This window comes from Vidua chalybeata, chromosome 5, assembly GCF_026979565.1.
Source record: "Vidua chalybeata isolate OUT-0048 chromosome 5, bVidCha1 merged haplotype, whole genome shotgun sequence".
NCBI classification, from domain to species: domain Eukaryota; kingdom Metazoa; phylum Chordata; class Aves; order Passeriformes; family Viduidae; genus Vidua; species Vidua chalybeata.
This window is the reverse complement of record NC_071534.1, coordinates 28,509,655-28,535,030: the sequence shown is the minus strand read 5'-3', so window position 1 is coordinate 28,535,030 and position 25,376 is coordinate 28,509,655. Positions and strand designations below refer to the sequence as shown.

The following is a 25,376-nucleotide window of genomic DNA, read 5'->3' as shown; positions in this document are numbered from 1 at the left end:
CCAACTTTCACCAGTTCACTGGGCAGTCAGGTATCGCTTTGGCATCAACCACCAGGGACCACCAAAGAGATCCCCAGGACAGAAAAACACATGGGTAAAGGACAGAAAAACACATGGGTAAAGGACAGAAAAACACATGGGTAAAGGGAGAGGAAAATATATCAATAATTTCAGGGAAATTATTATCATGCATGTGTTTATTCTGGGAAAATCAATGAATATGTATGTAAAATGTAGTATATAAACAGGAGCTTTTCTGTATTCAGCATGCACTACACTTTGGAGGAGATATCCCCTCGTGCATGAGCAATGAGTGTTTCTGTCTGCGTTCAGCCCTGAGACCCTGTGTGTACATGAGTGTGTCATGTACACATCTATTTGTGGTCAGCTCCACAACTAGTTGGACCTTTAGGGGTGGAGTTTTGGCAGCCTATTTCCTATCAGATAATTTAGGATTTAGGAACTCCTAGCAATGGGTTCAACAATAATATATCTTGCAGTATATCCTGCATATATAAAGCTGGAAGGTAAACCCAGAGAAGATTTACTGATGTTGACAAAGTAACTGGTTGCCTTGGAATTGATTTGTGCTGAACAGCCATTGGTTTGTGCAAGGTTTTGCTCTCCAATGCTACTAAAACTTCTGCAGGGAAAGAGAAGCTTTAAGCTGTGAAGTTTCAGCAAAGGGAATTAAATTATCAGCAAATCTTTCCCAAGCTAGGCAAACAAGGGAGCTTTTATGAGATCTTTCAGAAATCTCAGGAATTCAGATTCCATCTTGGATTCCTGTGAAAGTGAAATTGTGGGCAATGAATGCCATTATCTTCAGAGAGCTGAGTTAATAGCAACCATAGAAACTTTTTAATCCAGTCTTGAACTTCTGCAAAATACCAGGCAAGAATTTAGAACTGAACCTTAAATGTGAATCCAATACCCTTGGAATTCATAGCTGGAAAGCAATGACCTGACCATCACCACAGAAGTCCTGATAATTGTGAAATATGAACATGTCAATTCCTGCCAAATCAACAAATTAATAACTGACTTCTATTACAGAACTGTAAAAAAAGCAGAAACTTCTTCTATAGATCAGTTATTAAAAAATTTGATGGTGGGTAACAAAGACTTGGAGAGAGAAGAAAAATGAAAACTGTAATAGTGTTTCCATCTTAATGTCCTGCATGTACCTTATAGAACAATATGCTATAAAAGGAAGAAAGAATTGTTACTGATTGTAATAAAATTACAGCAGTGGGTTTCAAGTTTTTTGGTTAGTGTATATACAGTTTGTGTATATAGTATAATCACAAAGAACTTAAATTTCTGATGCAATACCAGCCTTGCTGACTGTGCATGAAACATTCATGCTTAGTGTAAGAAGAACAGATTCAGGCAGAATTTACCCAGACTTGTAGAGCTCTGGTGAGCATGAACCACAGCATCCATACAGTAAGAGCTGCCCCATGGCAACTCTGACAATAAACATAAAGTTGTTGCTAGGTCTGTTCTAATTTCAAAGAACTCATCTACTTATAATCAATAAATATCAATATTTAAGGTGCAATAAAAAACTCTAAACCAAACTAAAAAAAAAAACCCAACAAAATCCAAACAAACCAAAAACCCAACCAACCCCCAAAAAATCCCAAACAAAAAAACCCCAAAAATAAAAAACCAAACAAACCCAATGCCCCAAACGCAAACAAAAACCAACCAAACAAAATCACAAAAAACCTCAAATGAAAACAACCACACCTAATAACCAACCAGCCAAAACACATGACCACACCAAAGAAACCCACCACAAAACAAAAATCAAGATCCCACTTGTATCAATTGACAAATGTTATCATGGAGACTGTGATTACCTTACAGAAGACAATACTTAGCAACGGTTCTCATACCTAAACTGAGTCCAGATGGAGATGTCTCTGGAAAGCTTAATCAGAATTTAGACACACTGACCCTGGCAAATAGGCTGAGCTGTAAATGAGCACTGGCTGGATAGAGGCCAAAAGGATTTAACCCTTTTGTATTACCTACAATATCTTTTTTGTTGTTGTTGTTTTTTCAAGCAGCCACATGGGAAGAGCAGTAACTGTTGCAGGGAATAGTAGTATCTCATAGATGCCAGCAGCAGCTAGGACTCATCCCAGTATGTCTGGGAGCAAGGAAGCAGAACAGCTCTTCACCGCATGGGTCCCTTCCCAGAGGGGTGAAGGAAGAGGGGACACAAAGGGGCACAGATGGAAAGCACAGCAGTATTGCTTCTCCTGGAGCTGCGCAGACATAGAACATGATCACTGGGACCCCAAAGTCTAGTCCAAAGAAGGTACACTGCAAAATTTTGGGAAAAAGCTGGGAGAACACCTCTGAATGACCCCAGGGAAGCAGGTTGCTCCTAGCATCTCCCTGGAGATGCCATTTACGAATGGCGTTCCAAACTGACTGGGTGATCCACAGGCTCACAATCCTCTGTGTGGCTTTTAGGGAGAAGATACCCAGGAAAACTCAAGCCCCTGGAGTATTTTATTGGGTGAGGATAGTAAATGAAGGCTGAATAACTCAAACCAGGGTCAGAGGAAAACTGACATGATTTACTGAGCCTTTGCCAAAGAAAGAGCAACGATTTTGTAATTTTTTTAAAAGTTCAACTTTCCACCAATGGTATCTAACCCAGGCCAGCTGAAATTAAGTGAAGGTGATAATAAGAATAAAAATTTACCATGGCAGGGAAACAGTGAGGGGCTGTAGTGCAGATAACTTGGCAGAGTCAGGATGGGATCTGTAGAGGGCAGGACTCCAGAGGTGGTGAGTGCTGAGGAGACAGGACAGAAATGTGCAGAGGGTTTTGCACAATACTTTCAGGAAAAAGTAAAAAATTAAAAAGCAGATGAGGGAAAATAGTAGAGAGAGAGAGAGAGAGTAAAGACTCCTCTCATATTAGTAAATAGAGATAAATGCTCACTGAATAACTGACCCATGTGCTTTTGATGCGGAAAACTACACAGGGAGAAGAACTTGCTGCCTGGAAATGACAACTAGAGATGCTCTTACCTCTCTGCCAAAGAGAAGTCTCTGGCTTCCCTAAGCAGGGGGCTGCACAGTTATACCCTTTAATACCTGCCACACCATCCCCTGATAATATGAGAGTGGGAAACTAGCATTGCAAGCCCACTCTTGTAAAGATAATTCCTATATAGAGCAAATAAGTAGCAAGAAGCAAATTACCAAGTACTTTCCTATCTATTAAATGCACAAATCATTTGATTTCTGAATTATGGATTATCCAGTGAATGCTGGCCAGTTCTGGCAGGAACTTGAGGTCCAGACACTCTGCTGTAAGGAGCATGGGCCCCATTTACATTTCTCTTTATGCTTATATCCTGATTGAGCAGACCTATAGGCAAAATAGTAACAGTTTAACATACCTGGCTTTTTCCATCTGTTATCAGTACGCTGGAGTATGCAGCTAACCCAGGAATAAGTACATTTACAGCAAATTTCATAAGTGAATTGTGGAAGATATTTTTTTCCATGTTATATGAGAAAGTAGATCTCAACTGCATTTCACTTTGACCCATCCAAGTTATTTTTACACTAGCAAGACAAGCACTAAAAGCAATTTAACTACAAAAACTGGGGGTATCACCACCAGTATGCCAGATGTTGATCTGTCACCCTTGGTAAGCATTACAGATTGTGATGAATGGGCTACTACAAATACCCAAGCAAGTTTCAGGTTAAATTAGCTTTAGACATGCCTAAAAATCCACCCATTCTCTCTGTCCCGGTCCCACTTATAAAGCTGCTGACTCCCATGCTGAATATGAAGACATTGCTACAAGTGCTCACTAAGGAACCCAGAAATGCCACCAACCTCCTTGCCCTCTGCTTAACATGAAAGAGAATTCCCCTTGATGCCCTCCATAGTTATGTTGCCAGAACAGAGGATGCAGATCACGTACACAAATTGCTGGATAGCCGGAGATTTTAAGCAGCGCTATTTTTCCCTGTAGACAAGCTTGAGTGGAAAAGCAGATAACTGTGACATTTTTCAGAGGGTCAGCCCTGCAGTGCCAGAACAGATCTGAATCTGGGAGGTGCAGAGAGACCATAAAATGAACAGGAGAGCTGCTTTCAAGTTGCAGAATCTTTGTTTTGAGAGACTTGCACACTACAATGACAAACACCCAACTTTCCTGTCTTTAGCCACATGTCCAGTGACATTATCAAGAACAAACTGGTATTGAAAACCCTGCTTTAGGCTGAAGGAAGAAGACATGCCAAACTGGTAATCTGAGGACTGCTAGAAACTATTTTATGCTAGGGAGAATGATAAGCCACATTAATGTAGTCCAACATTTTAAAAGAACAAATTAATTGAAAATGCATTCCCTCAGGGGAAAAAAAGGTCAAAATGGGATTTACTTGACCAGACATTGTGGTGGCTGTTATGGTGATTAGGAAGTCTGAGATAAACTGTAACAAACTTATATTGACATTAAACCCTTTAATCAAAGAAACAAACACATCATTAATGAGAAATAATTCAGAGTGATGGATAGTTATTATAGTTAGAAAGAAGGGAGTCCTAAATCACAGGACAAAGTGGGAATTGTGCATGCCATAATAAATATTTTGCATTTTGGATGACTGTGGTTTCACGCTATTGGTAACATGTGGGAAATGAATTACACCAGATTTTATTTTATGAATGCTTTAGGTAGAAGACTGTCATAAGGCATGTGAGCCACTGAAAGCCTCAGACTAATGTATTATACCTTCAAAAAATCCACTACTTGTGCCATTTTATAGAACACAAATATTCTTAAATGTCCCTGAAAGATAGTCAGTCCAAGTGTGGTAGAAGTAAATAGGTCTATGATGAAGCTAAACTGATTTTCCCAGGGACTTACCACTGGAACTGGCGTGGAAACCTCCTCATCAGTCAGCATAATAATTTACCCAGCCTTCAGCAGTGGGAGCATTTCTGCATTTCTTTGTGTTAACAGAGGCAAGAGCACAAATACTGTTTACCTGCTGCAGGATAAATGGTTCTGACCACTCCACCACCAAAGCTAAACCCTCTTTGCATACAGGAGTTAAGGCTGTAGCTTGACTATTATTTCTTTTTGGGGCAATATCAGATTCAGCAATTCCCAGCACACTCGTTGCCCCTGCACACACACTGTTCTTCAGCACACCAGTGCTTTTCTTTCACCTCATGCCCTGCACTGGCCAAAATTCCCAAACAGACAAGGGACAGAGCACAAGCAGAGCAGCAGAGCTGCTTGTGCTGCTGCTGTCACTGAAGTCAGTGCCAACCAGGCCATGCCTGGGCTCTGGTCACACATTTTAATAGCTCAGTAATATTCTATCAGTGCCAGAAAGAGTATATAGATAATGTGAGAAATTCAATCAACTTTTCCTTACTTGAAAAAAAAAAAAATCACTAACAAAAATACAAAAGGATCTTTAGATCTTATGGAAACAAAGGGGTCCTTTGATTCAAGAAACCAAACCACTTGTCACACATGAGCAAAGTTGATAAACACTGGATGTAAGAATCAGAGAATCAGAGAGATTTTGCACTGCTTTTTCCCTACTTCAGCAGTCACATAAATTTCTATTCAACAAAAACTTAGTGTCCTTTAATATGAACTGCCCTAGGGCAGTTAAGCCTTGGAGGAGATACCAGAAGTTAGACTGGAAAATAGCCTTCAGCTGGGAGGTCTGCCTCTTGCCAAGCCCATGATGAACCACAAAGGAGTGGGGGAAGTATATGCCCTTGAAACATCAGAGTTCATATGCAATCACACTTTGTCACTGTTAGGAGCTACATTTTCTGCACAGGCCTTGAGTTTCTGCAGTAAGCTCATCCTACACCAGTTTTTGGGTGTGCTCCTCTCTCCCCCACCATGAGAGTGCTCCATCAGCCCTTGGGATGCCCCATTCCCTCACAATACCAACAAGACCTACCACACACATCATTTCAAGGGTCACGAAGTACATGCAAGGCTGACATACACAAAAAATTCATCTCCAGGTCACAGGACAGCTGAGGAACACACACCCTATGTGGGTTGAAAGTGCTCAGACACAACAGCCCCACAAGACAGGGAGCACACTGTGAAGCAGACTTAGACCTTTGGTCAGGAGGCTTTTTTCTCCAGATCTCCATAGAGCTGACTGATTTCCTCCCCCACAAAGCTTTCCTCTAGCTCACAAATCCACCAAAAGAAAACCACGCAAAAGGTGCATTTCAATTCACCACGGGGGCCTTGGGGCAGAGGTTTGCATCTCCAGCAAGTACCACATCCAGCAGGATACAGCAATTTCACTCCAGAGCTGGCTCCGTCCTGGAGTCCTGAACAAGCCCAGGTTTGCAGAAGATTGTGTGGACACATCTCAAGCCTGCAAAACCATCTACCGAAGCATTGTACCTTCATTCAAGGAAGTTGTGTAGACTGCAAAGGTTTGCTTCATCCTGCCAAGAGCCTCTGGCAACACCTCCTTTATTTTGTGGCCTTCTAAAAGAAAGGTGATTGTTTTGGGGCTTTTTTTTTTTTTTTTTTTTTTGGGTTTTTTTTTTGTCAAGTGCAAACAGGAATGCTTTGCATGAAAGAGTATTTACCCTCATGTGGCTTGTCTTGAGATCAAAGATGCCCAATTACAGGCACACAATAACATTCTCCAGCTTAATGAGAAGCAAAATAAAACCTGGAATTCAAGTTAAATTACAATATTTTTTGAAACTAAAGATAGACATAGAACATAGTTTTGAAGTCTGCAATTTTAGGGCTGCAAAAGATAAAATAAGGTTTACTTAAAATGAATTAAACCCCTCAATTTATGGTCTTTCAGATGGTACAGAGCTAACCTATTTAATGTCCATCACAACTGGATGAAAATTTTCACATCATCAAATGAGGCAGTAAATAATAGCAAAACATAGTAAAACACACAAGTTATGATAAACAAGAATGAACTTAAAACAATATGGGTTGGAAGTTAGAATAGACAACATTGCCTTAAAATTTTTTCAGATGCAAGGCATAAAAATAGCTGCTGACCTGCATCCAGGCAACAACAACCTCATCATCTTCCTGGAGGAAACCAGACTGGGAATCAGACTCACCACCAGAAGGACATGGGCCCGGCTTCCTCACAGCAGGGATTAAGCAGGAGAAGGTCACATTCCACCATCCAGGGCCTCACTGAGAGGCAGAAACCCACAGTGCTGAACATGGAGGACTGGTAATGGATCCATTGGTGGTCTACAGCACAACCAAGGATGAGCCAGGAGCCACCTAGGAGGAGCAATAGGAGAGCACAACCCCACAGAAACTCAGGAAAGGAACAGCAGCTCCAGGCTGAATTGAACTGACCCCAGGCCATGGTGTGGTTGGAAGGCCCAGGTGGGGCTGGTCAATGGCATCATTAGGCCCATTAGGTATCTTCACAGGTGGTCCTTGAGGCTGTGAAAGGCCCCAAGCACAGTACAGTTTACAATGCATGAGAAACTACAGAAATAACCATGTGTGAGATGGTTAAGGGACATAAGGCTCTGGACCTGTGAACTTCTGGAACCTTCCCAGGTGTCAGTACTTACACTTAAACCCACGTGGCAAAACAAGGTCAAAAAGTCTGAATATGGAACAGGATAACTCTCAAGAAAGCTCAGAATAAAGCAGATCAAAGATCACTTCATACATATGTATATTACATTTAAATTTTGAGGGGCTTCTGGTTACAATGTCTCTTTTCTTCACAGACACTGTATTTTCAAGCACTATTACCAAAAGTTCTCTTGGCTATTTCCCTTCTCCTGGCATGGCAAAAATTTTTGAAGACTGATGGTTCCAAACATCACTCCTGGCCTCAGTTCTTCTATTTGAAGCTATTTTTGTACTTAGCTCACAGCTCTTTTAAGTAGCCAATTTTCAAATTATGAGTGTTTAGAAAAATTAATGATTAGATTTCTTGTATTTCAGGCATGCAAAAGCATTACTGCATTTAAAGGTGCTAGGAAAGGATATTTAACTGTTCTCAATAAAAAAAGTTACAGAGCTTGTTCCCTTGACTCAGAACATTCAAATCCCAAGGGTCCTAAAATAACTACACTTTAAAGTTCAGCAAATATGTTTCTGACTAATTTGATGACCCATAAGAAGAACTTAGATCAAATTATTGACTGACCTATTTTTTGCCTGAACACAATATTATATACAGTGGCTGTATGGTTTAACATGTACATTCATACAACAGTAATTTCCCCAAGGAGTTTGCAGCTCAGAAGTGAGTAATTACATTATGCAACATTTCCAAAACACGTTCCACTCATTCATGACTAACCACACACACACAACTGTGTGCATGTGCCTAAAATTCTGCCCTCTGAACTGTGCTCCTTCATGGGAACCACTGCTCTCACATCAGCACCCTTTGCCCACGGCAAGGTGAGAGGAATCTGAGCCACGAGAGGAATTTTGATCAGGAGCTGGTTTCAGTGCCCTCCTTTTCACCCTGGACTTCCATGATCCCTGAGCTTACAGCTGTAAGAGGACAATCCCAAATAAGGAGTCAATTAAGATGAAAGCAGAAGCTAAAGAGTCCTACAAAATTGTGGTCCTGAAACCTGTGTTTAACTTAATCCAGGGCACCTTCCAACTGACAATCTTCTCATGCACAGTTGCTGTTGCATCACAACAGCAAATTATTCCTGTTCATCAACACCAGCAAGCAACCTCTTGTGTTTAATCTTTAAGCATGACCTTTAAAAAGTCATAGTGAGACACAACCTTGACAGCCAGTGGGAGTTGGATGCCTACAGTGATTACAGAATTGGAAAGCTCTTGGGTTGCTCACAGCACTGTTAGATCCTCAGATTTGTTACATATTTTACTGTGTACTTGCATCCTCAAGATTTTCAGCTAGGCACGCAGAGGTGGATTTCTCTATATAAATCTCAGATTTGCTGAGACTCTCTGTATTTGGCTCACACCTTATTCTGCAACCAAACCACAAACTGTTTTTTTCTTTCTATCAAACAATCCATAATAATAAATTGGCAGAGTGAGTTCCTCTGGCATCTACCTGGTGTTTCCCATAAGACAAATGCATAAATTTTCTGAGAAGCTAATAAACTGCAAAACTTCCATGGTTAATTAAAAAAGTTAATTGGAAAACCTCTGATATTCGAGTCACAGGTTGCTGTTATGCACAAGTACACAAATCTGAGATAGAAAATGAACATTAAAGAAGATTTTAGGTGGGGAGCACTGAAGCTATCACACACCACCTGGCCTAGGTCACTCCAGTTCTTGAGCATGCAGGAAGTCAGAATGTCCATGCAGCCCCAGGCTTTTTGGGCAGGGAGCAATGTATTTCCCTCATGGGAAATACCAGAAAGCACAATTGCATTTTTGAGACACCACCAGGTGTGCCAGCAGAGCAACACACATACAGCAAGGGCAGAGAACTTACATGTTCTGGGAGCAATGCCTGATCTGAGGAGGAATTCCACCAGGATTTGTAGCTGGGAGGAAGGAGGGAACAGAAGCGGGGCCACAGCTGTGGCACAGACCTCTGGGTCTGGAAGGCCATGCTGGGATGGATACATGGCTGCAGTAAGTGACTCCAAGTGGTGCCTGGAGCTGCCATGCTGAGAAGGGCTTAACACCTGTGAAGGACTTAACACCTATGATGGAGCCAAAGTGTTCAAGAACCACCAGATTTTCAGTGCTTTACAATGTTAAGTGCAGAGGGAATTGAGAGATGAGGCTATAATAGAGACCTGACTGCTTTTAATAGACTGGCTTTTCACAAATTTTAGGAAATCCACCCCAGGTCTCCACTATCACAAGTTTGGGCTTGACCTTTGCTGCATACAGGTGCCACAGCTTGGCACAAGTTACTCCCATTGCACAAAAATGGTCCCACAAGATCTTCTCAAATCTTTAAGGAGCCTGAGAACAAAATTGAAAGGAAACTATTGAGAGCAACCAGTGTCACGGTAGGCAAATAAATAACCAAACCATGTAGAAAAGCAGCCTTGCCAAGGGAATTCATATTCTGTTCTCATATTTGCTTTAAAGCTTTAAGAGGTGAAGGTAAACATTGGAATGCATGAGTCCTGCACACAGGAATCCATCTGTGTGGGGCTCACAGGAGAACCTCAGGATCAGGAAACTGCATTCCCAGGGGATGATATGTACGTGGGTTAATGAGCTCTGCAGTGAGGAAGGCAAATATTTCAGTTCTTGCCTAGTCTTCCAGCAGTGTTAGACTGAAGTTTGCAGACTCGTGTTATCCCATGTGCTATATAAAAGGAATGGCTACATTTCTGGGGACTGCTTCTTGGAATAGCAATTTTGTGAAAATTCATCAAGCAAGTTGGAAGTTATCACTTCAGAGCCCTGAAATGAGGGCGCTGGCGGGACTACTTTGTCAACACATATGGCGCTGTGCTGTGATTTCCATTTCAGAGTGTACTAGCACTTATTCTCTGTTTTTCTCACAGCTGCTCACTCCCAGTGTTAGCACTCCCAGAATAGCCTGCTGGCGTATAAATAGGGTTCTCCCTCTGCTGCACATGGCAGTGCTGCAACTGTACTGCTCTCCACTTAATTATAAGGTGCTGTTAATGCCATTAAAATAGTTCTCTGTATTCCTGTCCCTAAGAGGCAGAGACACTACAGGTTCCTGGATTTGCTCATTCCCAGGGCTTAGACAAAGAGTTGCATCCTAATTTAATCATCAGGGAAAGCAGTATGAAGGGGGAAAAAAAAGTCTTCCTAACTGAAAGACCTTGCTAATTCAGAGTATCTAACACATCATTCCCTTGAGATTCAAAATGAGCACTCGTTAAAAAAACCTCATCTATAAAGGAGAGGTATTGTCTTCAAAGGAACCCTGGGTTTGGGCAGCACAGTTCTTCGAAGTCAACCACCAGGCCCTGACTACAGAACCGTTTTGGGCAGTGTCACATTTCCCAGCCAAGAGGGATGCTCAGCTCTGGTGCTGCATCAAGTCTCTCTCCATTTTCTGCAGCCAAGTCCTGGTGCCTCCCAGTTATTTCATAGTTCTAATTGTTGCACAGCCTCCCACATCATTCAGCTGGGTTCCTGGCTCTGATCTGCTGAGATACTGCAAAGAGCAGCAATTGCTTCACTCCTCGTGAGGACAACAGAGAAGTGCAGTGAGAGTGGCTAAAAGTAACAGTGCCCTAAAAGCTGAAGAGGAAAGATTTTGGGAGAATAAAGGTGCACAACATTTTTATCATCATTGTTATTATTATCATCATCATCATCCATATTCTAATGCTGTACACATCACCATCATCCTTATTATTCACATTCTAAGAGTGAGCATGTAAAAGAGGTACCGAGAAATACTGAGGCTTCTGCTTTCTATGGTTGACATTTAATTTCTGCTTTCAGTATGTCTCTGGAAGACGTTTGAAAAGTGTGGTTGCTTTCAAAGTGATTTTCCTTTTTCCATTTGGTAGATTCCTTGCCATGATGAACAGAGATGAAACAAAAAAAAAATATAAACCTGACAATCAATTTAAAATAGCTATTTGCACTGTTAGCTTAAACTCAAGATTGGACTTTTTAAAAACTGAAACACTCCAGACCAAGATATTTTAATGGTCAAGAAATCCTGTAATTTTACACAATAAATATGCTGTCCAGAAATTATGTGGAAAATGAGAGTCATGTTTCCAACCATTTGGTTAAATTAATAATAACACACAAATGCTCCCTCTGTTGGTTGATTTTCAAAAGGTATTCCAAATATCACAGTAGCATCCAGTAAGAACGTGTGTTTTCTTTGGGAGGAAAAAAACCAAAAGCAAACCAAAAAACCAAACAAAAAACAAAAAACCAAAGCAAACCAAAACCCAGCAAAATTCCATATCCAAAATTGAGGTGAATACACAAGAAAAATATGTGTAAGTTATTGCCAATCTGCAAAACAAAATTAATTAAATTTTAACAGCCATCAAGCCAAAATATTTGGATCCAGAACTAAATAATAAACACACATCAGAATTAATAAAATTTAATTTTGGATGGTTTGCAGGCTAATTCTTTCTGGACCAGGAAAAGTGCTCTTTTGCATGGAAATAATACCACTCTTACCCTATTTTCTTGTGGAGTGAAAAGGCACCACTGTGTATCATTAAGGAAACAGTTCTGTATTAGCATTGACAACAATAACACCAAGGAGGAATTTGGGCGTTCTGTTTATGCACATTAAATTTCCAACAAGTAGTTCTTCAGGAGCTCAAATGGTTTTGTGCAGTGAGGAGCTTTCCTGAGCCTAACAATTTCCATCAAGGAAAAAAATTCTGTTTCCATAGAAACATCCGAGGTGGACCAAGCATGGATTAATCAAAATACAATGATGCCTTTTTTGCAAGGTGCTAGGAAAAAAAATCCAGTTTTAAGTGAGCACTGCTGCTCTTTCCTTCCATTCATACAGGAAAGCATGGGAAATTCTCCCCAAATGTCTATGTGACACACAGTTTAATTAGCATAATAAAAAGTTAGGTTTTCTTACATCCATAATTAGCATGTCAGTCTGAACTGGAGCCAAGGATATATTAACATGAAAAAAAGAGAGTGAAATAAATAATTTAAAATTACATTTACATTCTTTTTTATTTGCTACTGGTTATATCAAGTGGCTCTTCTTATGTTTAAAAAAATTTAGTTGCTTTTTCTGTATTCTTAGTACTGAAGGCTCATTTCTTGGTAGTGAAGGCTCTTTCTGATATTCAAAATCCAAGCTATGAGTTAGGATTTTTTTTCCTTGTTGTCGAAATGAGTATGCAGGATATTATATCATTCTCAGCTACCATCATAGAATTTTCTGACAACAGAATTTACCTGCAAGTTCTGCCATTGCCCAGGGATGAAAAAAAAACTACACAAAGCCAGCCTGCCTTCATCTATCTTCTCAACAAAGCAAAAAGAAACATGGCTCCATTTTTAACAGAGCACTTCCATTGAAGTGGTTCTTTTGTCTGTTCTTTGTGTTAATACACCTGTTTCTTATGATAGCTGAAGTTATTCTCTAATTACTCTATTATCAGATGATATTAAAAAATACTCACTCTGTATGTGCAAGAGGGGCACCCAATAATTACAGTACAACAAATGTCAAATAATTATAAGCCCTCCATTTCTACACAATAACATGATACTAATGTCAGAGACAAAAAATGCACTTCCACTTCTAATCCTACCTCAAAATGAGGCTCCACTATGAAAAATTGCCAGCAATAGCATTGGCAGGGTTCCGCTTTTGTGTTTTTCAAAGGTTTGGTAGCAAATTCACACACCAATTTTGTTCCTCTTTATTTTATTACTTTTCAGCAGGGATCTGAGAATCAAGCTGGGTTTTCCATCTCCAGCATCACCATTAGTAATAAAGGCTATGTTGGCCAAATTATGATCACAATAATCTGTGTGTAGTCCCTCTGTTATGAAGACATTTGCTCAAACATTACCGGTGAAGAAGCCCCTGATTGGTAAGTGGCACACATGGATACATTGGTGCATGAGGAGGATGAGCCCCACAGGCTCCCAGGGGTTTAAATGAAGTAGAAAGCAGCAAATGTTTCATTTCTGTCATTCAGGCAGGCAGATATGACTCAGAATACTCAACAGCTTGGTTCGTGCAGCCACGCACAGCAGCAGCACGCCCTGAGAAACAGGTGACATTCAGTCAGTTATTCCTTACATTGGAGCAAAGTCCATAACACTGTCTGGGCAGGTAAAGCCCTGTAGCTGCTTTCAGGCAGTTTAGGGGCATCCCTCCCCACTGCTCACGCAGCCATGGTGTGTGCAGAGGGCACACGGGGCGCTGCAGGAGCTGCCCGTCGCAGGTTCAGAATAGCCTTCGCAAGGGCACAGGCACGCAGGGCGGCACAGATGCCCATGCCGAGGTGCCAGCCACAGGAGGCAGGGACATATGGAAACACAGCTTCCACCGTGGTGAAAACATGGCCACATGCCTAGGGCACAGGGAGGAATTAACTCTTGAAGGACTGCTAAGAGATCAGCACTCTCCTGTTGTTGGAGGCCACTCTTCAAACCCAGCTGTCAAACTGGTGTAGAGAGGCACGAGCACCACTGGCAAGGCAGAACCAGCACAGCTGGTTGGAGGGACAAACATAAGCCACGTGTCTGGGCAGCGTGAGTTCCACATGGCTCTGCATGTGCTGAGTGACACAGGGGCTGGGAAGTGTGAGATGGTTTTTGAGGGGCCAGGTGTAAGGAGCTTTGGGAGCTTTCCCTGTGACCCCTTTAGACACTCCTGCCCTTCACTCTACATGATTACACCAGTCCACCTCCCTCAGCAGCTGCTTCCTTTTCCACCAGCCTTTTCCCCCTCTGCAGGGGCACACAGAGCCTTTGGGTGTATGGCTGCACCACTGAGGTGGAGGGGCTGAGTTCTTCACAGAAGTGACCTCTTTTACCTGCCTTCTGCCACATCAGCATGCCTAAAATGGCAGTCACTAAGAAGACACAAGGAAATCCCACAGGTCTTTTCCCCCCCACCAATCCAGCTGATGCAGGCTGCCAGGCCCCCACCTTGCACCAGACAGGCCTGTGTCAGCAGGGAAAGTTAGCTTTTCCACCACAGTGGGAAACCGCAGTGTTAGGTCACCAAACCATGACTTCTCCCCCAGGAAATATTGAACTGCCCCATAAATACCTCTTCAAAACAAAATCCTCCCTATCTTCCAATAAAAATAAAAGTGGCTGAGGACGTAACTTTCTCCTTGCTATCCATGACAGGCTGATACAGGAGTTACTTTTAAAATACAAACTCAACTTTTCTCCATATTTAATACTTAAAGAGCAGGCTTCTTTATAACACTACATCGCACATGCCCGAAGTGAAGAGATGGGGACGAGCTGCCTACCTCACTCGGGTGACAAGGGACATCTAGCGGCATCGTAGCTCCCAGCACCACTGCCCCTGCTGGGCCTGCAGGGACAGCAGACAGCCACCTCACGTGTCCCCACGGTATCCCACCGTAGGGAAAACCCATGGCTGGTACAGGGAGTGACAGCCCTCTGCCTTCCCCAGCCTCATATCCCACCTCTGAGTGCAGAACTACGCTCCTTTGCATCCTCCTATCTCCATCAGCTTTTTCAGCCCTGGTCCCATTACTTTTCCCTAATAACATGATAATATATTATACATATAACAATATATTTTCAGTAAGAGGCTGGTTAGCTCAGTGGCAAAGGCCTGCTGTTGATAAGAAAGCATGGAGCCTGCTCCCTTTATTCAGAGAAATAAACTGCTTCAGAGTTTACAGTTTCACACCTGCCTGTGTGAAAGTAAAACAAATCAGTGCATGGTTAGAACAAGACTCTTGAAATTTGCAACCACATTTCCTGGAAAAAAAATTATTTTGTTTAATTAAATAAAATAGTAAATGATGTCATTGCATGCAGCTTAAGTATTTACATCAGTAATAAAAAGTCAAAACATTGTCATTGGAACAGACCAGTACATACTGAAAGATGTGGGTTTAGATTAGCTAAGAAGAAATTCTTCACTGAGATTTCAGTTGTGCAGGAGGAGTTTTGATGATCCTGTCTATCAAGGCAGCATCAAAATGCGTTTATTTATTTATTTATTTATTCTTTTTGCCTGTTTTAGACTTCCCTATCCAAACCCTAACACTACATGACTGAAAGAGTAACAGAGGGCTGGAAGCAGTACTAAACCTGCTGGCTATCCAAAGTTCTGCAACTTTGATTTAAGAGACCTCCTGTGGTTGTGGTCCACCTGTGCCTCAGCCTGGACTTGTCATTTATGTTTAAGAATAGCTGATTTATTAGTTTTCCTTTCGTGTTCAGTTCCAAAAAAAAATGAAGAACATTTGTGGCCGAGAGGAAGTAAAAAAATGGCCTTCTGGGAGATGCAAGAAACCCACAGAAACCCTGACTCATCAAACTCACTTTTAGTTTGTTTGGCTGCCTCCTATCCCTCCCCCTTTTTTTTTTTTTTTTTTCTTCTGCAAAATTCCCCTGATCATCTCTGCCAGGTTTATTGCTTTACCCGTTCACTGTCTTTCTCCTTCTTAAAAGCTCTTTTAATTGTTTCCTTTTATACTTTTTTCTTCCCCAGTTTCCTGCTCCCCATATATGTGTCCTCTCTACCGTCACCTCCTGCAAACATTGTAACCTCCTTCTCACAGGAAACATTTAAAGAAACAAACTTGTCTTTTCCATTTGCTATTCATCTTGGGAAAACAAAAACAAAACCACAAACACAAACTATTTTTTCTATTAAAACATTTCACTGAAATTCGAATAAAACCATGCTTATATGTACAGCTGTAGATTATCTCCTTTTTCTTACCCTCCCATTTTCTTTGTTTTCTTTTATTTTTTTTCCTTTACTGAGTGAAAATGCTGTGTGTACTCTGTGCAGAAATACAAAAATCACCATCTTGTTTTCCCTAGAGTTCACTGTGGCTATAACAATAAGAGTGTCCCAAATACATAGCTGACAAATTGCTGCCACAACTGAATGATTAAAGAACTTTCAGGCAGCACTTCATGGCACCTTGAGCAGAAACCTCCTCCCCTCTTTGAGCAGCCAGCCCTGGGAGATCAGGAGAGACATGCAGCTTTAAACCAACATTAAACAATTAGATATGTCTCCAGCAAAGGTAACCTGAGGCTTACCTGAGCTCAACAGAATATTATTTTGGTATGGAAAAAAGGACTAACAAACTGAGATATTATTGCTAAGTAGCCAGACGGTCAGCAGAGGGGACGCTGATGTGTTTTAGGCGGCACTGCCTCAGAATGAAGCTTAGGGGATGGCAGGCCAGGCACAGCAGCCAGCAGTTGGCACTGTTGCTCCACTGGAGAAGGGATGGGCAGCAGCGGCAGCCAGGAATGCAGCAGCACAGGGAGCGCAGCCCAGGGACAGATGTCCCGAGGAGCATCACCTGCAGACACAGTCATGACACACGCTGCCTGCACATGAGCACGCCCACGTGAAGCACACCTTCTGTGCAGACGTGTCACAAGAAAGGAGAAAAGATTTCCACCGTGCATACAAGTACCACCCTCGCTCGCTCAGACACTGCAAGTGCAAATTTAAATCTAATCTGTCCGTCAGGGAAAGCAGTGATGCACTGTGAAAGAGCTGGAAAATCCAGACTGATGTGTCACAAACCAGCAAATTACAAAGTCCTTCACAAAAACAACAAGAGACTTCCAAACTCACTCCAAGACCAGAAAATAGAAGCCTTCTTCCAAGTAAGAGGGATTCCCTCTCCTCCAGGGATTTGCAGTTTGCAGCACTGCCCAGGGTAGTGACAGGTGGTGTAGATGAGTGAGGCAAGGCCAGAAGAGGGGATGTCACAATGGAAAGATAGCCCTTGTAGAACATGCTGATGTGAATAAAAAGGCTTGTGGTACTTTTCCCCATCACACAGCCCTTCAGTACATCACAAGCCTTGGAAAAGTCACAGAACAGCAAAAAGTAAAATTAAATCTTGTGAATTTACAACTACCTTACCTGATCCCCCTGCCTCCTTCCAAAAACGAAACAAAACAAAAAAACTCCAACCAAGCAACCAAACAAAAAAGGCAATTAAACTACTTACACCTGTATAGCAGGACAGGGAGAATCTCACTGGGGAAAAATACTACCTCCATCCACAGAACTGCCCCTCTTGGATTTCAGTACATGTAGTACACATCTTCACAAAAATGTTAAATAAGGAAGAATATGTAAAGAATTAAAGAGGAACTAGTTAAATTTAAAGACATGAAAAGATAATCAATTGGAAACATCTGGGAGGTGAGAAGAAAGGAACTTTAAAAAACAAACTAAAACAAACCCAACCACATTTCATTGTGAATCTGTGGAAAAGGAAACCACTTCAGTACTGCACATGGGGAATTTTATCCATCTTCAAGTGCAGGAGCATGAAAGCTTGTCTGAAGAAAGGGTAGGTGTCTGAGCTATGCCTGAGCTCCCTGCTCAGCACCAGAACTATTTCATCATTGACAGCTGCTCTGAAACCAAGATTATGACTTGAACACACAAGACAGGCAGAGAAAAGTCTGGTCCAAATTACATGGTTAAGGGCAAGAGCTTCTTAGTCTGCTGGTAACTGGTTTGAGGAGGTGAAAAAGACTTTATGACAGGAGAGAAAGAAACAAAAAAGGTGAAGAATTCTTGAGAAATAGCAAAGAAACATTCAAATAAATTAATCTAGGTTTCCAAAAAGAAAACTGGCAAAGATGCTAGAGTAGAAGTTTCCCAGTGCATTAAAAAAAAACATCCAAGAACAAGAAACAGCTCTGTCTAATAATGTGCAACAAGAAAAACTTGATAACATGAGCAGCAAAATCCTTCCCTGCTGTGATTGCAGCAGCAGCAATTCCAGAGCACATTCCAGGGGGGCATGTATACAATGCATTTGGTTAAATAGCCTGAAAAACAAGTAATTAGTTCCTTTTTATTGAGAAAATTATGCATTTCCTAGACCAAGGAAAATAAAAGGAGGCAGTTTAGCAATGCATTACCATGTCTGCCTGTTGCAATGATCTTCATCAGGGAGAAGCAGCCCTTTGGGAACTGCACCTGAGTTTCTCTACCTGCTATTGGCACAGCCTCAAAGATAATTTTGCCAGAGTGTTGTCTTTGTGTGAGTACATTCCCTCAGAACAAGCTTACCACCAACTGTATAATTTTTACCAAGGCAAATCTTTGTAAATTCTAAAAGAAAATAGGATGATATTGATGATCCTTCTTTAATCTCCCTTCAGTATTTATTTACTGGGTTGTCTCACACTGCTACCTATAGTTATATACATTCTCCTTAGTCACAGCAGCACATGAGACTCTAGATAAAGGCAATACAGTTTTGTCTCTTTTAGCTTTACCTGACACCAAGGCCCCAATTATTGTCCGAGGGGTGGTGATATGTTACTGCAAAAATCAATGCACTGCATTGAGAAACCAGCAGCTGACTTCTGCATGTCTGTGTCACACAGCAGGGTCTCACTGCATTGTCTAAGCCATGAATGCTTCACATATTCTTGGTATTCACATAAAAAAACAGTCAAACAACAAGGCTTAAATTCCTTGTGGTTATTTTCTTGGGTCTCCACTTGCAGAGAGAGAGGCAGAATGAAACCCATCAGGCCTGTCAGGAAGACTGCATCAGTTTCACGCCAGTTTTGTCCATTGAAGCCCCACTACCATCACAGGGTTTGCTGTACAGAGGCTGAGATGAGCTTTGCCTGTATCCAGTAATTAAATTTAGCTGTTTTTTCAGAAGGGAAAAATGACACAAGACATCATTAATCTCATTTCTGACTCTGCCCATCACTTTCAAGGAAGCTGCATCAGCTTCCTTAGAGGAAAAATTAGATGCCTCTAGTTAAAGGGAAATCTGGGTCCTAAAATACCACCACTAGACATCCCCTTAGCTTCAGCCAACCAAGCAGAGGTGCTCCTGTAGCCCTGATGGCTTCTTGCAGCCACCCTATGCAACATCAGCAGCCAGAGAAGGAGCAAGGACTCTCCAGAAACTCTACAGTCTTATAGTTTCTGGACCACATTAGCTGTACCCATTATTTATGTGCTACAATCACACCCCATGCTTAGGTGAGACATACCTTAAGTGTTCACAGCTGGCTGAGGAGAATGGGTCCATTCAGGCCTGGTTGCAGCCTGTCTTTGCCTTTTTGACTGCCTGAGGAAAGCCACCAAGGTGGATCTGCCTCAATCCTGATCCCAGCAGGTCTAGAAATTTCTTCTGATACCCTAATGAAGAAGTAGAGGTTCAATGGGTATAAGGCAAAGCACCTGTCAAGGGAGCAATGTCTGTGTATGCTCTCTGTGAATGGCCCTTACCTTTCAGAAGAGAAAATATTACATTCCCCACATCCTGCCTGTGACATGAGGTTAGATAAAATATGTTTAGGAGGCATGGCCTGGCCTGTAGCCCAGCTGTCTGACCACATTAACCACACTCTTTCCTTACAAACAGGACACTGTTTCTTCTGGGTATCTGGGATTTGCCAGTTCAGCTTTATTCAGCTCACTAGAATGATTTTTTTGTTGTTGTCATTGTTGTTCTTAATGAATTTTCAAAAATCAAAGCAATAGCTGTGGAACACTGTTCAAAACCACAGATTTTTCCGCAGCTTTGGTGAAACATGGAAAAGTCAGCTTGAAGTGCATTGATTAGCTACCAGAAAAGGTTCTCAAGGAAACTTCTCTGAGAAATGGAGTCATCTTCTGAGACTGACACTCACTTGCAGCTCATGCCATAGCTCACAGAACAAAATCACCACCATCACTTCAGGCATTTCAAGCTGAGCTAGAAGGACAGTTGAGAGCTGAGGTAAGTTCAGCTCTAGCAGAGTGTCAGGTGATTACAGTTAATGACCTCAGAGAGGATTTTCTTTCTGGTCCCCAGTTAAAGCAACAACCACTAACCTGCTGCCTGATAGTTTTCACTCCCCATTCAATAATCTCCATGTTTACATTACTCATCATGTAAATTGCCTGGACACAGTTACAAGTGTTCCATTAATAATCATCACACGATCTCCTGCTGTCTTGCTGTGCTCAGGTATTCCATGGTTGACTCTGGTCAGATACCCATAATTGTTCACCCTGACCTGAGAGAGGCTGCACAATCACTGCTGCTCCTGCCCTGGATTTATGGCAGATCATAAGCACCTACTAAGAAAGCACAATTTGTTTGTAATAAACCTTCTCAAATTCCTTCCATTCTCACATAGTGCCCAAGCCTTGCCACCTATTAAATAGTATCAGTCAGGACACTCTTAGGTGCTTCTAATCTGTCCTGGGATGGTAAGAGCAGAGTTTTTTGTCTTTGGCCAGAAAGGCCTCTGAGTCACCTTCTGAGGCATAAGTTGGTTTTCTTCCGTGTTCTCTCAGGAATTCAAACATTCTACATTCGAGACTATATAAAGTATACACAATGGAGTGTTTGGGGGTTAGAGCAAAAAGTAATATATTTAAACCATGGGAAGAGAGGTTTAGAAGAAGGCCTGTTTTCCAGCAGTAGGGATGATGGAGCAGAGCACCTGGGTGTGGTGTGGGACCTTGAACCCTCGACATCCTTGAGGACAGGTCATGAAAACAGTCATGAGAGACATTTGCCTGCAGTTGATTCTCCTTCTGAACATGTGCCCCAGCCCCATCACCAGTCTGTGATACCTAAGTGTCACAGAGGGAACAGTCATGCTCCTCGAATTTAAAATGAGATATATTCCTCTGGGTACTGTGCCAATAGCACTTAAGGAAGATGCATAAACTCTCTCTCTTTCAGACCCCAGCTGGGGTTATTTTACAAGGACAACTTTCCAATCAAAAAGGGGGCAGAGCTAAACTGTTTCTCTACCAACTCCACCCTCCATGAGCCTATGCCAATCTTGCTTTGGACTTTGCTACTGAATTGGAAAGGTAACCAGAAAACATCAGATAAGAAACTGGACACATCAAAATAGTCAAACAAAGCCTGAAGGACTTTGACAATAAACACACATGGAGTGAAGACACTTTCACACAGATTCCTTACTTCAGCGTGTAGGAGGATCTACAGCAGGAATTTCATTTAAGAGAATGAAATACAACATTGAGATCTTTATAAAAATCCTTAGCAACTCTCTCTGGTACTTTTTGTACCACACGCAGACTACAAGCTTACAGAATTGTCAGCTTTTGGGCACCCTACCAACATGGGATGAGTGCAGGAACACCCTGAGTTGTAATGTAATACAAACAGAGATAAGGGAAGAGGAGCAATAGTGAACAAATGCAAATGCACTCTTGTTGACCAGAAAAATCCTAACTAGCTTCCTAGAGAAGCTGTGGAGGCACCTGAACCAAAGAGGCCTCCTGGAACAGAGTTCAACATAGTGTTAGCCAAATTGTGTTGGCTAAATAAATTGAGTAAGAACATCATCAACATGACAAAGCAAAAGATATCCAGAGAAGGACAACTAAAATGTTCAGTGCATTCACACCACTGCAAAAGGTCGCTTAAACAAACTAAATGTAAAACAATTCAGCTGTTTTAGCTTGTCAGAGGATTCAGAGAGAGGTGTTGTGCCAGCACAGCAAGGCCTGCCCAGGGCCTGGGAATCATCCCAGCCCCATCCCCTCAACAAAATACCTCTCCTGGCAGAAGCTGGGTCAGAGATGCAGTGGTGCTGGTGTAAATGGGCTCAGCTGTCTCAGCCTGAATCTCTGGAGGTGATGCATCTTTGCTGGCTTAATGTGTCCACAGCACAGCACAGCTGGGCTGCTGCCATGTGAGAAATATCAATCCACAGCCACTTACACCAGGTTCCTTCAATGTACTCAATGAACTCCTAAATCAGTCTGTAACCACAGTCTCCTCTGCATTCCCTTTTAAACTGTGTATGGTTGGTGTCAGGTCCATCCTTCCTCTTCCTTTCCCTTTCTCAATGGTGTCCACGCAAACAGACACACTAGAAATTTATGCAATTCATTGTTTGTTCAGTGTAATTGCTTGAGTTCCACTTCCTAGTGGTGTTCCTCAAGGCTGCTAGCTCTTCTTAAGGTTAAAATACAGACTCCCACGCTGGTCAGTTTAGAAAGGATAGAGTTACTGCTTGTCTTCCAGCTAAGAAAATTAACTGAATTTGCACATTACAAACCCCAGGTAGGTTTGCAATTGTAGCACTAACACACAGAAAACGCTGGGTCAGCTCGGAAGTCTTTCAGATTGTGGTGTTAGAGACTAACTCTTGGACCCATGAAAGGAATTATTTTTTTCTTTGAACAGATCTCTCTCCTACCACTTGGATACCAGGCTGCTGTCTCTACTCAAGTATGCAAATCTGAGCAAGCCACCAAAACAAGTGTTAAAAATCTCCCTGGGAATAAAAGCACTGTTTATACAAACTCTCATATCCTTCTCCCACCTTCCAAGCAAAGGCTGCTCTTGCAGCTGGTAAGATGAGGCTCTCCTGGTGAGGTGGGAGCGGAACACGACAGCTTATCGTTACGCACCGTCTTTGCTGTTTTGCTGCATTAGGAAAGGACAGGACACCAAGCACATTCCATGGCACTCTGCCAAGCAGGGCCCCAAAGGGTAAACAGAAAGTAATGTGCAGGATGCAAGAGAGTCTTTAAAAAAAAATAAGAGGGGCACCAGATGGTCACTGAAATGATCCACAACAGGGGAATGTGAACGAACATTTCAGGTTCTGTTCTAACACCTTATTAAACATATTCGGACGTGTGTCTTAGGAGCAGGCTGCATTCTGGGAGAGCCATGTCATGCTGTGATTTTGCAAATAATCCATCTCCTCCACAGTCCCCAGTGAAGTCACCACCTCAGCGCCCGGCTGTCCTGCTCCTTCCAACACTACAGTTCAGCATAATCACCTCAGTAATTTTTTTTTTTTCACTGATTAAACTGACTTCCAGTACCATTAGAGTAAGTTGCCACAAGCAGGTTTTGTTCGTTTGCTTTTTAACTGCAGACTCATATAACACAGCGTGTAAACCCTAACGAAGGGCATTTGTACGCCAGTGAGGGTTGATACTGCAGTTTAACAGAGAGCAGCTTTGTAAAGGGAGAACAAGGCTACTGCAGTGTGCTCTAGGGCTTTTACTTCCTATGGCCAGCACCGGATCTCTGTTCCCTGTTAATAACAGCTGCTGTTCATTCAGCCGTCGAGGTGGTCCGGTGGGACAGGCAGCTGTGGGACAATTCAGAGGGGACACGTCACATGCAAAGTCTTCCCTCTTACCTGAACGCTGGGAGTGAACAATGCTCAACCATCCATGCATAACACAAAACTCAGGAAGTCATGCAGCATCCCTTAGGTTTCATGCTTCTTAGTTCAGAGGCAGAGTGGGCAAGAAAAGGGCTCTGCCTTTCAGAGAAATTAGCTCCCTTAGAGCCAAGAGGTGGCCATCACAAAAGCTGTGTCCCTTCAGTCGGGGATTCCAGAAGAGCTTTTGGGCTATTATGAGGTCTCCTCTTCTGGTAGGACATGCAAGAAGTCACTCTCTCATACAACAATCTCACGTTCCTGTGATTTTCATTCAGTGTCAACAAACAGTTACTTAATAGAAATACATTTCTAAAATTTGAACACTGAAATGAAATTTCAAATGACAGAAATTTTCATGCTCCCATCCTTGAGTTCTTTACAGAGAAGCATGCATTTGTTCTTTAAGAGGTTACAGGCTAAAGTCTTGGGAGCTGCTATAAGACACCACACACTGATATAATAGGAAGGAGCCTGGGTTCAGTGAAGCACAGCAGAGACTGCCTGGAATTCACTTTGAAAACTAGGTCCAGGAAAAATCTTTTCCTCTTCACCTTTCTGGAAAGGAACCAAAGTTTATCAAGCTTTGTCTACCATAATTTTCTACAAGTTTAAACACTATATCATGGATTTTTTTGGAGGAAGTATGAAAATGGTATATTAATTGCAGTCTGCTCTTAATTGCTTTTCTTAAGCTAAAATAACACAAAAGTTAAACAAAACAAAGCAAAACCAAACCAAACCAAACAAACAAAAAAACCCCACTTCATGCTGAAATAAGAGTCCAGGCACATGCACTAGTTTACTAGAAACCTGCTTAAACACACAGCTTCAATTAAAAGGGTGTAGCTCTTTTTTTACACAAGCTTCGAGAGACTGCCTTGCCTAGTAATGGTGATGGGGACAGTGGTTGAAGGCCAGCCCAAGGAAAACCTAGCCATGTGACCACATAACCTTTTCTGCTGTCCTTTTCTTCCCAGCTAGCTGTCTGTCCTGCCTGGGAGCCTGGCTGCCTCTCTAAGCACACGTGGAGAGTGAGCCATGCTCCCAGCTGGTGTGCTGCAGCTTCACTGACCTCACAACAGCCTCAGTCAAACCCCCCTTATCTTTTTTCTCTCTCCCTTGAAAAAGCAAATAAAACCTCCCAAGCCTCTCCGAAGCCATTTGCCAAATAGAAATGAGGTAGAAACCCCAAATAGAAACACTGCCACCAACTAGATTATTTACAGACTCAGGAGAGAGAAATGCAAATACATGCATGGCAATTGCTCTATCCCTTTAGTTTCTATTTTCTCACCTTTTTGTTTTGGCACAAGAAATAGCCAGCATGTGACAGTAAGGTCAGGGTATCTCTGGTTACAGCAGTGCCCAAGAAGCGTTGTTCTAGTAAAACGACACCATGCACAAGCCACATTATATAAAAAGTGAAGGAGGCACAGGCATGGGATATGAAGCACTTCAGACACTACACTTAAATGATGCGACCACTGCTATAGGCTCTGCCCAAAAAGCAGAATCTTAGCC

At 42.1% G+C, this 25,376-nt stretch overlaps 1 long non-coding RNA gene across 2 annotated transcripts in view; it reads right to left on the bottom strand.

Annotated features, from left to right (window-relative positions):
• The window catches only part of LOC128788861 (uncharacterized), a 55,486-nt gene that overhangs the window by 18,449 nt on the left and 11,661 nt on the right, over positions 1 to 25,376 (bottom strand). The window contains exons 4-5 of one of the 2 annotated variants that reach the window (XR_008431224.1): positions 19,686 to 19,833; positions 19,181 to 19,330 (exon numbers count right to left, since the gene is read on the bottom strand). This is a non-coding gene — a long non-coding RNA (uncharacterized LOC128788861). Of the gene's footprint in view, positions 1 to 19,180; positions 19,331 to 19,685; positions 19,834 to 25,376 lie in introns of those variants that run through there. The other variant, XR_008431225.1, reaches the window with a different exon arrangement.